Source organism: Canis aureus, chromosome 1, assembly GCF_053574225.1.
Source record: "Canis aureus isolate CA01 chromosome 1, VMU_Caureus_v.1.0, whole genome shotgun sequence".
Taxonomy (NCBI): Eukaryota; Metazoa; Chordata; class Mammalia; order Carnivora; family Canidae; genus Canis; species Canis aureus.
In genome coordinates this window covers 78408834-78419641 of record NC_135611.1, presented here as the reverse complement: position 1 = coordinate 78419641, position 10808 = coordinate 78408834, and the positions used below count along the sequence as shown (strand labels likewise).

The following is a 10808-nucleotide window of genomic DNA, read 5'->3' as shown; positions in this document are numbered from 1 at the left end:
GTTATGGAAACAGAGATCAGAGTAGAAAAACTGAAGCAGATAGAATTTGAGGACACAGTGCTGGAGGGGAAGACACTACTCAAAAAGCTCTGGAGACCTAAAGAGAGTTCCTTTCTAATATCTGCCTGAGTAGAGATCCATGCATATGCTGATGAAAAATTCAAAAGGCCTCAGGAAAAATCACTGGAAATTTGTAGGCCAAACAATTCCCAGAACCAAAACAGAGTAAAGAATAGTTGGCCTCTCACCAGCCAGAGTGGAGAGAATTCATAATACGTAGGGCCTAAGGTAGAGTTCTCAGAAGCATCTTACCTTACTAGTGGGGCTAAACTGGCCCTTGAACAGACTACCTGAACTGACATTATAAAGCTTAAGAGTAAGCATCAAAAAGATAGAATTAACTCCAAGTTAAATGCCAAGACAAAGCCCAACACTCTTTAAAGGAATCTAACAAAATCAAGCATTAAAAACAGTAAGTCACAATGGTCAAAACCAAATGAAAAATTACTAGGCTTACAAAAAAGCAGGAAAATACAACCCATGGTGAAAAAATCAACAAATATAAAGAGACTCACAAATGATGGAGATGATAGAATTATCAAAGTGCTCAAAATGATTTTCAAAATCTTATACACATGGGGCACCTGGCTGCCTCAGTTGCTAGAATATGCAATTCTTGATCTCAGGTTTGAGCTGCACATTGGATGTTAGAGATTACTTAAAAGTAAAATATTTATAAAAAATCTTACACATACGCTCAAGGATATCAAGATATGAAAAAAGCAATGTCTGAAATATCAGTTTTTTGGAGTCTTGATTATTGTGTTCTAGTAAAATATACCAAAACTTTCCATGATAGCACCTTGTGGAATAGATGTAATTATTCAACCATTCACAATTTCCTATAAAAACATTTCTTTGGTTCCCCATTACCTTCAAAAGAAAACTCATGTTACAGGACTTTGTTTCCTTTCCCCCTAGACCAGGAGATAGAAAACCCTTTTCTGTAAAGAACCAGATAAATAGTAAATATTTTTGGCCTTGCAAGCCATATGGTATCTGTTACAACTACTCAATTCGGCTCTTATACAGTGAAAGTAACCATAAATGATATGTAAAAAAATGGACATTATTTACTGACCCCTACTGTAAAGCTGTCCAATACAATAGCTACTAGCCACATGTGGTTATTACAATTGAAATTCAAATTACTTAAATTAAATTTAGTAAAATTAAAACTTTGGTTCCTCAATTGAACATGTGTTAAATGTAGAAGGCACAGATATAGAACATTTCATTTCCATCACCACAGAGAGTTTTCTTGGACAGTGCTGCTCCAGAAACTACATGCATCAGAATTGCCTGATGTGATTTGTGAATACATATTTCTTCACCTATCTCGACGTGTTGAACTAGACTCTCTCTAAAAGTGAAATCCAGATTTCTACTGGGTGATCATATGTGTACTAAAAAATAGAGAACTATAGGGTTAAAGAATGAGGTCCCTGACATAGTCTCATCATCAGTTTAAAGTTTTAATCCTAACCGCTTTATACCTTTTCATTATTCTTCTCGTATTCCTATTATTCCTATCCAATCTGCTCTATCACACATTACAAATGAAGTATATAAAGTATCATATCTAACTACAGCAATGAGAAAAACAGAAAAGAAGTATTACCCTGAAGAAACCTGATCAGTGACCTCTTAACCAAATGCATGTAAAATTGTCTCATTTTCTAAGTTAAATTACTTAGAAGAAGAAAAAAAGCCAGCCCTATATTGAGCAAATATAATAGATACTACTTTCCTTCACTTGTGCTCTCTCCTCACTTGGGTATTCCTTTTAGTAAACGAAAAGATACCCTTGCCTAATATAAATTTGAAAGGCAATATGTTCAAGTGTGGGATCTACATCCAGACTACTTGGATTCAAGTCCCAGTTTTACCAATTATTATCCTATGTGAATTTGAGAAGTCATTTAACCACTCTGTGCCTCAGTTTTCTCATCTATCAATGGCAAAAGTCACTGTAGCTACTACAGTGGATTCCTATGAGGATGACGTGTATTAATATATGTAAAAAAATTAAACTAGTACCTGCAAATAGTTAATGCCACATGTGTTAATTATTGTGTTCACTGTATCAGCATTAAGGTAAAATTTTATAACATCAATAACAATAATTACCAAACAATCTTACTACAGATTGAACACACTGAACTTATTATAAGCTGGACTCCTGTAGTATACATGTATGTCACATATGATAGGCATAGCTCTATTGGGAGAGTTCCCCATATAGGAAGTGTGTATCAACACAAATGTAAGCAAATGTGGAAGCCTAAAATACATTGAAAATAGGTACCTCTTTTATGTATGCATTTAAGACACTTTCCTACTTCCATCATGCTTTCTATTATTCTTTATTTTTACACATTAAAAAAAAAAGATCTAATGGAATTATACTCAGTCTGAATCCATGTGCCTGCACTTATGTGTGTGTGTCTGTGTATGATTTTTGAACACAAAATAAAGCAAGAGTATAATATCTTGCAAGTAAACTGTAGGATACTAATCCTTTCTTTGTATCAGCTGTCTGTCGCCATGACAGTACTGCATAACAAACAACCACAAAATGTCAGGAGCATATAAAAATAAATATTTACTTTTGCTCATAATTCTTTTAATTGGTTAGATATTCTGCTCATCTGAGCTGTGCATGGCAGAGCTCACCTATGGTCAGTGGCCAGCTTTGGGTTAAGTAGGCAGCAATGATAAATTTGGCTGAGATCTCTTACATGTCTGGGCCTCAGGTGGGACAACTGGGCTGACTCAACTTTAGTCCATGTTATCATCCATCAGGCTATCCCAGACACTTTGTCATGGTGAATACAGAAGATTGAGAGAAAGTAAGCCTAATCATGCACAGGTCTATGTGTTGTGTGGCATAGCATCCCACTGACCAAAGCAAGTCATTTAGTCAAGCCTAGAGTCAGAGTAGGAGGGACCACAAAAATGCAGGACAAATAGAATGACAGGAGGAAGCTATTAATTGGGGCCATTGATGCAATCTATCATATTCTGTTTCATAAATTTTAGCACTTCCTTTTCTTGGATTAAACTTACTATCTTTCATTGTCTCCTAATCACTAGGATTTTTAATTTGACAAATGTTTCTTTTTTGAAAAGGAGGAGTACACTTGTGTCATTGAGTCACATGTATTGATTTTTAAATAATTTAAATTCTAATACCTGTAAGTAACTGAGAGATTTCCATTTTTCTACACTCTTACTCAATTTTATATCAAATGGATTAGCCTCTGATTAAATTTGCCACCTTCCAAGTCTTAAATCATCTTGCTGTTAGAAAACCTGAGAGTATCATTCATAATCCAAAATAATCAAAGATTATATGATTTTCAGTAATTGTCCAAGTAATTAAAAGTCAATCTGGCATTTTCCTAAGGTCTAAAAGTATTTCCTAATACAGTAGTGGGTTTGTCTGTTATCTTCATCTTAAGATCTTCACTGTAATACCTCATCAGTAATTCCTTACAAAGAAATCAGAATTATTTCATTTTTATTATCAGATTATATATAAAGATTTTAAGGTATGTTTTTGGCACAGATAGAAAAGCTTTACACAATTTCTTTTTTTCTGTTCTTATAAGCAAATATCCATCAAGTATCCATAATGGATACTTGATAAATACTGTATTAGATACCCTAAAAACAGAAGCTAATCTAAGGCAAATCCTTATTCTGTTCTCTGCACTCAGACTCTTCCTAAAATAAGTCTAAATGATGAATTAAGTAGAGAGGAAAAGCAACATAATATTTATCATAATATTTTCAAGCCTTTAATTATCGTCACAGCTACGTATAAGCAGTTTTCTTTATCTTGGACATTCCTGTTCAATCCCAGCACACTCATTCAAATCACAAAGCAAGTGAGCAGTGTTATACCTGGGAGAGATGTCCATACAAATGACAACTATCTATGAATCAATGGTTTCCTTGGAGTGGAAACCTATGTTCAAGTCAACTCACTGTAATAGGCTTCTATTATGCCTTTGTTTGTGCCGCACATATTGACTTCATGCACACAAAGATTTACTTGCAAGTTTCTTAAGAGTGAACATGTATTCCCATATTCTCCCTAAAATTTCATCCTCTAAAATTCTAATTCTTAGTAGGTCATTCATCTTAGTTGAAAGAGCTAATTGTCCTCTAAAACAGTGCCTCCCAAACTTTTATGTGCATATCCATCACTGGGGGGATACATTTTACGAATGCAGCTTCTGGTTCAATCAGTCCGAGAAAAGATATAAAATTCTATATTTCTAATACTCTCCTAGGTGACACTGACTTCGCAGTTCCATGAACCCCACTTTGAGTAGCAAGTACAGGTTATAAGGGCTTTTATTCCCATAGGCATAAACTATCCAATATGATCCAATCATCCTTCCCTCCCTCTCAAGCCCTTTCACTGAGTCTTAATGTGAGATCTACAAATCCTTTCCAATCTAAACCCTCACTGAGCATGCCTTTAATCTTCTTATAAAACACTGAGAACAAAGCTTGGCACATCTTAACTACTCAATAAATTTGAATTATTGTTGTTTTGTTAACTGAAACCTGGCAGTTCCCTAAGAATATTGCTCTTGAGTAGAAATACTTTGCTTTCATAACTGATACACCGTGGCCACAAGAAATTTAGTAGTTCTTCTTGCTCCCCATTGCTACTTCCAAACTATTTCTCTTTTTTCCTTCATCAGAAACAAATAAGCAAAAATAAAAACAAAACAAAACAAAAAACATATCTTTAAAGCCTGTACCATCTGGTTCTACCGCTCTTTTCCTCATCTTGCAGCTGTCATCAACCAACATCTTGTTGTTCCCAAGGCTCTCAACCACACCTGCTATCACTTCTCAGTCACTTCAATAACCATATGGATGAACAAAGTGACACCCTGACCTCAGTTTCTTGATTTTCTCACCTAAAACAATATTATCCTCCATTCCTCTCCAGCTACCCATCCCATGACGAAACCCTAGATATTTTCACCACCACCAAAATATCCATGTCAAACAACTCCATTATGTCCACCATAATCTATACTTCCACTTCACCTGCTCAAGGACCTCTCCCCATAATTCAATGAGCTCACTGAAATCTCCAGTGCACTAAAATTATAATAAGAGTTTATATATAGTGAAATTTTATGTATAATTAAATTACACACATGTATATCATAAAATTGAAGTTTTTTGTACTTTTGTTGAAATAATTCCATTTAGAACCACTTGTGCCTTCTAAGTAATACAAATAATGATACAGTATCTGCAAGGATCAAGAACAAATGTGATCTACCTGAAGTTGAAATTTGAGATCTACAAATGTTAACCACATTATCATTTATAAACAATCATATCTTTAATTACATATGCTTTGGTTAGGGAAAGTGACCACAGATTTCAGCTGCTTCTCAAGATAGAAATGCTTACATCAAGACTCGGTGACCCACTCTCCTTTTTCAGGCATGAAGGAAGAGTAATGTCCCTAGGGAAAAAAACAGGGTGAACATGCCAGCCAGAAAAAGCCATAAGTTTAGGACAGTGAAGGGATGAGATTCTCTTGAAAGCAGATGCCTTCTTAAATTCATTTCCAATCCTAAATTTCACAGTACACAGGCCTATTGAATTCAATTCTTGCTGCTATACAAAGCCCTTTACCTGGGTAACTACACGGGGCCTGAAGGAAATAAGAAATCTGTAGCTTTATCTGTTTTTTTTTCATTTGTTATCACCTTCTTTATTACAGACATAAATGGATGCATATGAACTCTCTACCAAGATAGGGTATCCATGGCTTCTTTTTGAAACTTTGACTTCTTTTGAAAATGAAATGTAGGTTATGGACACTGAGAATACATTAAGTACATAGAGGGTGCAACATAATTTTGTAACAATGCAGATACATGTATAATTTATGATTCATCAATTTTGTGTCATGATTCAAAATTTTAATCATCTTATGAACTTATGTCTTAAAAAGATTTCCAATGATACAAACTAGAGGAATTATAGCCCTATTTTTGGTTGGTCTTGATATAAAAACTCTATGAAATGAAATGCTATGAAAATTTAAGATCCATGTCCATAAAATGTTTGACAGCCACTGACAGCCATCCCTTGAAATTGCTTTCAAATGCATATACTTCTCTGTAACAGGTAAAACAATGTCCAGTATTGGTTTGTCTTCATGGACCTTTGTTTCCTCTTGTTAAAAGTATATGCTATTGATTTAAAAGCAAAAAATTATTTCATTATCATAAAATTACTGAATTAAAAGAAAAAATTATTGTATTAAATAATTCTAGCCAAACCATTTAGGACTTCGTTTCATATCTAAGGGGTCTTGAACCTTAGATATTAGCAAGAAAATGTTTCTTTAAACAGAGTTTTGTGCTTTGTTTTGTTTGTTTTTCAAAAGCCAGATGTGATTGTAGAATCTGATAGGGGTGGTTCCTCTTTATATGTGATTGGTCAATCATTTGTATTTAGCGCCTCAGAAATTACTTTTTCCCTTCAGAAGAAATAAGATAAACATGCTTTGCTCAATTTCTTAATCTTAAGATTAAGAAAGAAAATACACACGCTGTCATATATGGCATCACTACCAAACCAAAACTTACCACAAAACAAAGCTAACTGTTGGCTAGCTGGTATTGTGATATTATTATTTTAGTTAAAGTAAGTATGCATTTAGATTAATTATAGAATAATATAAATGATATTTTTATTACATCTAAGATTTAGGAAAATTTTTCTTAGTTTTTTCAAACAGTTATAAAGGTGGTTAAGAGTCTAGGCTTTTGAACTTAAAGGATTTATATTCAAATTATAAAGATTAGTGATGTTAATAATATGATTAATGATGCCAATATGAGTTCTTCATAGGACATTCTGCTAATTAACAGGATATATTAGCACCACACCCAAAAGCGTGTTTAAGATAATACCGTACTAAAGTTAAAACTTAACTAAGCCGTAAAAAGCTACAGTTACCATAAAATATACTATGAAAGTGACTTTAAAACTTCTGACTACACGATAGCTAAGATCCAAACTGGGATTAGATACCCCACTATGCTTAGCCCTAAACATAAGCTATTCCATAACAAAATAATTCTCCAGAGAACTACTAGCAACAGATTAAACCTCAAAGGATTTGGCAGTGCTTTATACCCCTCTAGAGGAGCCTGTTCTATAATCGATAAAACCCGATAAACCTCACCATCCCTTGCTAATGCAGTCTATTTACCACCATCTTCAGCAAATCCTTAAGAGTAGTAAGCACAATCATGTCACGTAAAAAAGTTAGGTCAACGTGTAACTCATGAGATGGGAAGAAATGGGCTACATTTTCTACTTTAAGAACATCTTATGAAAGTTTTTATTAAATTAAAAACCGAAGGAGGATTTAGTAGTAAATTAAGAATAGAGAGCTTAATTGAATAGGGCCATGAATCACGCACACACCACCTGTCACCCTCCTCAAGTAAAAACTTCACACATAATCATATTAACTATACCAAAACACGAGAAGAGATAAGTCGTAACAAAGTAAGCATACCGGAAGGTATGCTTGGATTAACCAAAGTGTAGCTTAACCAAAGCATCTGGCTTATACCCGGAAGATTTCATACACTATGACCACTTTGAACAAAAGCTAGCCCAACTAAACCTCAAACTAAAGTACTATAATATTATAAAACAAAACATTTAGTTAAACCATAAGAGTATAGGAGATAGAAATTTTAACTGGAGCTATAGAGATAGTACTGAAAGGGAATGATGAAAGACATTTTAAAAGTATAAAACAGCAAAGATTACCCCTTTTACCTTTTGCATAATGAATTAGCCAGAAATAACAAAGAGAACTTAAGCTAAGCCCCCCAAAACCAGACAAGCTACCTATGGACAATCTACAAGGATCAACTCATCTATGTCGCAAAATAGTGAGAAGATTTATAGGTAGTGGTGAAAAGCCTAACGAGCCTGGTGATAGCTGGTTACCCAAAAACAGAATTTTAGTTCAATTTTAAATTTACCTTAAAAAATTAGAATTTTAATGTAAATTTAAAGTATAATCTAAAAAGGTATAGCTTTTTAGAATAAGGATACATCCCTTCTTAGAGAGTATATATTAATACTACCATAGTTGGCCTAAAAGCAATCATCAATTGAGTAAGCAAGTGTTCAAGCTCAACAATTAATATAACTTAATTCCAACAATATTAAATTAACTCCTAATGTTACACTGGGTTAATCTATTTAAATATAGAAGCAACAATGCTAGTATGAGTAACAAGAATTATTTCTCCCTGCATAAGCTTATATCAGAAATGGATAAACTGCTGATAGTTAACAATATGATAAAATTAATCCAAAAATAAAATACTTATCAATCTCATTGTTAACCCAACACAGGTAACCCAACACAGAATTTACCAATTCTGATTACCTCCACCTTTACCAATGCTGGTCCCTAGGATCATCATCTTATGCCCAGGTTACTGCAATCAGCTCTGAACTTCTCTCTCTCTGCTTCCACCCTTAAGCTCCTTCTGTCATTCTCCATATAACATAGCAGCCAGAATGATCCTGTTTACGCACATAAGTTAAAATCACCCAGGGCTGCTAATCACAATTACTCTTTATAATGGCCTTCAAAGATCCTACTCTCTTTGCCATACAAAGAAAACAAGGATTACCAAAAAGTCTCACTGCTCCACCACATCTCAGACTCCTTGAAATTAGGTGGAGCCAAGATATAGAAGAGGTTATGGTCTAGTATTTATCTACTTCTCTTCTGCAACCATCAAGGAGTCCACATGTTCCAAACAGTTCCACTACAACATGTCAATGGTCTATCAGCTTAGGTCCTTAAGAAACTATGTAGAACAGATTCACTGCAAACCTAAAATGGCAACAAGCATGAAATAAACTGTTGTTTTGTTAATCTACTAGGCTATGAAGTTAAAGATGTTATAGAAACTTTACCGCACCTATACTTTACCTCATTATCTTTCTGGCTGTGTCCCCCAGTATGATTCCATTCATTCACTCTGTGTAGCTAAGGCAGCCTCCCTGTCATTCTCTGAACACACCTAGTATTCTCCCTACTTAGGGATTTACTGGTCCCTCTAATTGCAATGCTCTCTCCCTGAGTCTCAGTCTCTTTACTTGCTATACTCTTCTTCACATTTTCTAATCTTCTTGAGTCAGTTTCAGTAGTTCATGTCTTTTATTATTCTATCCATTTCATCCAGGTTATCAAATTTGTTAACATAAAATTGTTCATTGTAATTCCTTATAATCCTTAGTATACTGCTGAATTATACACTTTAAAATAGCTAAATGTAAATATTATTTTATGTAAATTTTATCACAATAAAAAAAATCTGGATGGAGCTATTCTTAGTCTCATGAGTAAGGAGTAGTTTTAAGTTCTTGAGGAGGAAGAGCACAGAGCTAAGAGCTAAGGATTTAGGCCATAGGAGTTCAAGGGTATCTGATAGTTTAGGTAACTTCAGGTTTAATATTCTATTTGTTCTTTCTACGTTTTAAAAATTTTAAGATAATTAGAACTAATACAAGTAATAGTTAGTCCTTTCTCTATTAAGCTACTCACAAATGGCCTACATCCTTCCTTGGCTTCAGTTCTAAGGGGATACTGAAAAGTTTTAGGTACTGGGTCATAAGAATTGATCTGAAACCCTATGAGTTGTGCTCCAATTACTTTGCTTATGTCCACAGAGTCATGTTTCCATAGATATTCTAGAACCAACCATAGTTAATTCTGCTGCTCTCTTTTGAATCACATATAATATGTGTATTATTTGTAAACTCAGATCAGCTATAGTTTAATTGCGTGGGGAGGAACTGTCTGGAACTTTTACAAAAATCCTTTTGGAGTACAATCTATATGGCAGTTCTATTTGCAAAGTAAATCTGTACTACATGTGCATAGGGAGGGTCACAAAGAAGAAAAGAGTGTTCCTCTAATAATGGTCCCAAAACAATACTTGAAAGTTTAGTCAGGGGAAAGGCTGAGGATTGCTCTAAGTCCCCACTACTTGAGTTGTTTCAGTACTCCAAGGGGACTGATAATCTATGGTAGTGAGAATAACGATAACTAGAGTGAACCAAATCAATAAGAAACTATAATGCTGATCATCTATATTTCTAGTTCATACTTCTTGTGAGGTCAGAAGAAGGACAAGAAATTGCTAGACACTAATGACTCTCCTTTGAAGTAGCATCACTGGACATATTTTAGAGAGCTGACCTTTTGTTTCTTGAATAATATGGGACATTGGCTCCTCCAAAGACTACTCTCCTTGCAAGATCTCATAGGTGTCCTTATTTATGAGCTCTTCAGTTTTATTTATTTTTTATTTTTTTAAAGATCCTATTTATTCAGGAGAAACACAGAGAGAGACACACAGAGAGAGGCAGAGACACAGGCAGAAGGAGAAGCAGGCTCCGTGCAGGGAGCCCGACATGGGACTCCATCCCAGGTCTCCAGGATCACGCACCAGGCTGAAGGAGGTGCTAAACCGCTGAGCCACCTGGGCTGCCCAGCTCTTCAGTTTTAGACAATAGAAGACTTCCTGTTTTTGTTTTTGTTTTTTACTAGTGGTTTTAACTAAAAAACTCAAACTTTGTTTTTATTTCTAGCTTGCTTTTTTGATATTCTTTGAAAATGTTTCCCACATAATAAAGATCTTCTAAAC

At 34.6% G+C, this 10808-nt stretch overlaps 1 pseudogene; it reads left to right on the top strand.

Annotated features, from left to right (window-relative positions):
• Window positions 1–7083: 7083 nt before the first annotated feature.
• LOC144289570 (18S ribosomal RNA) lies at window positions 7084–7665 on the top strand (annotated as a pseudogene).
• The last annotated feature ends 3143 nt before the right edge of the window (window positions 7666–10808 follow it).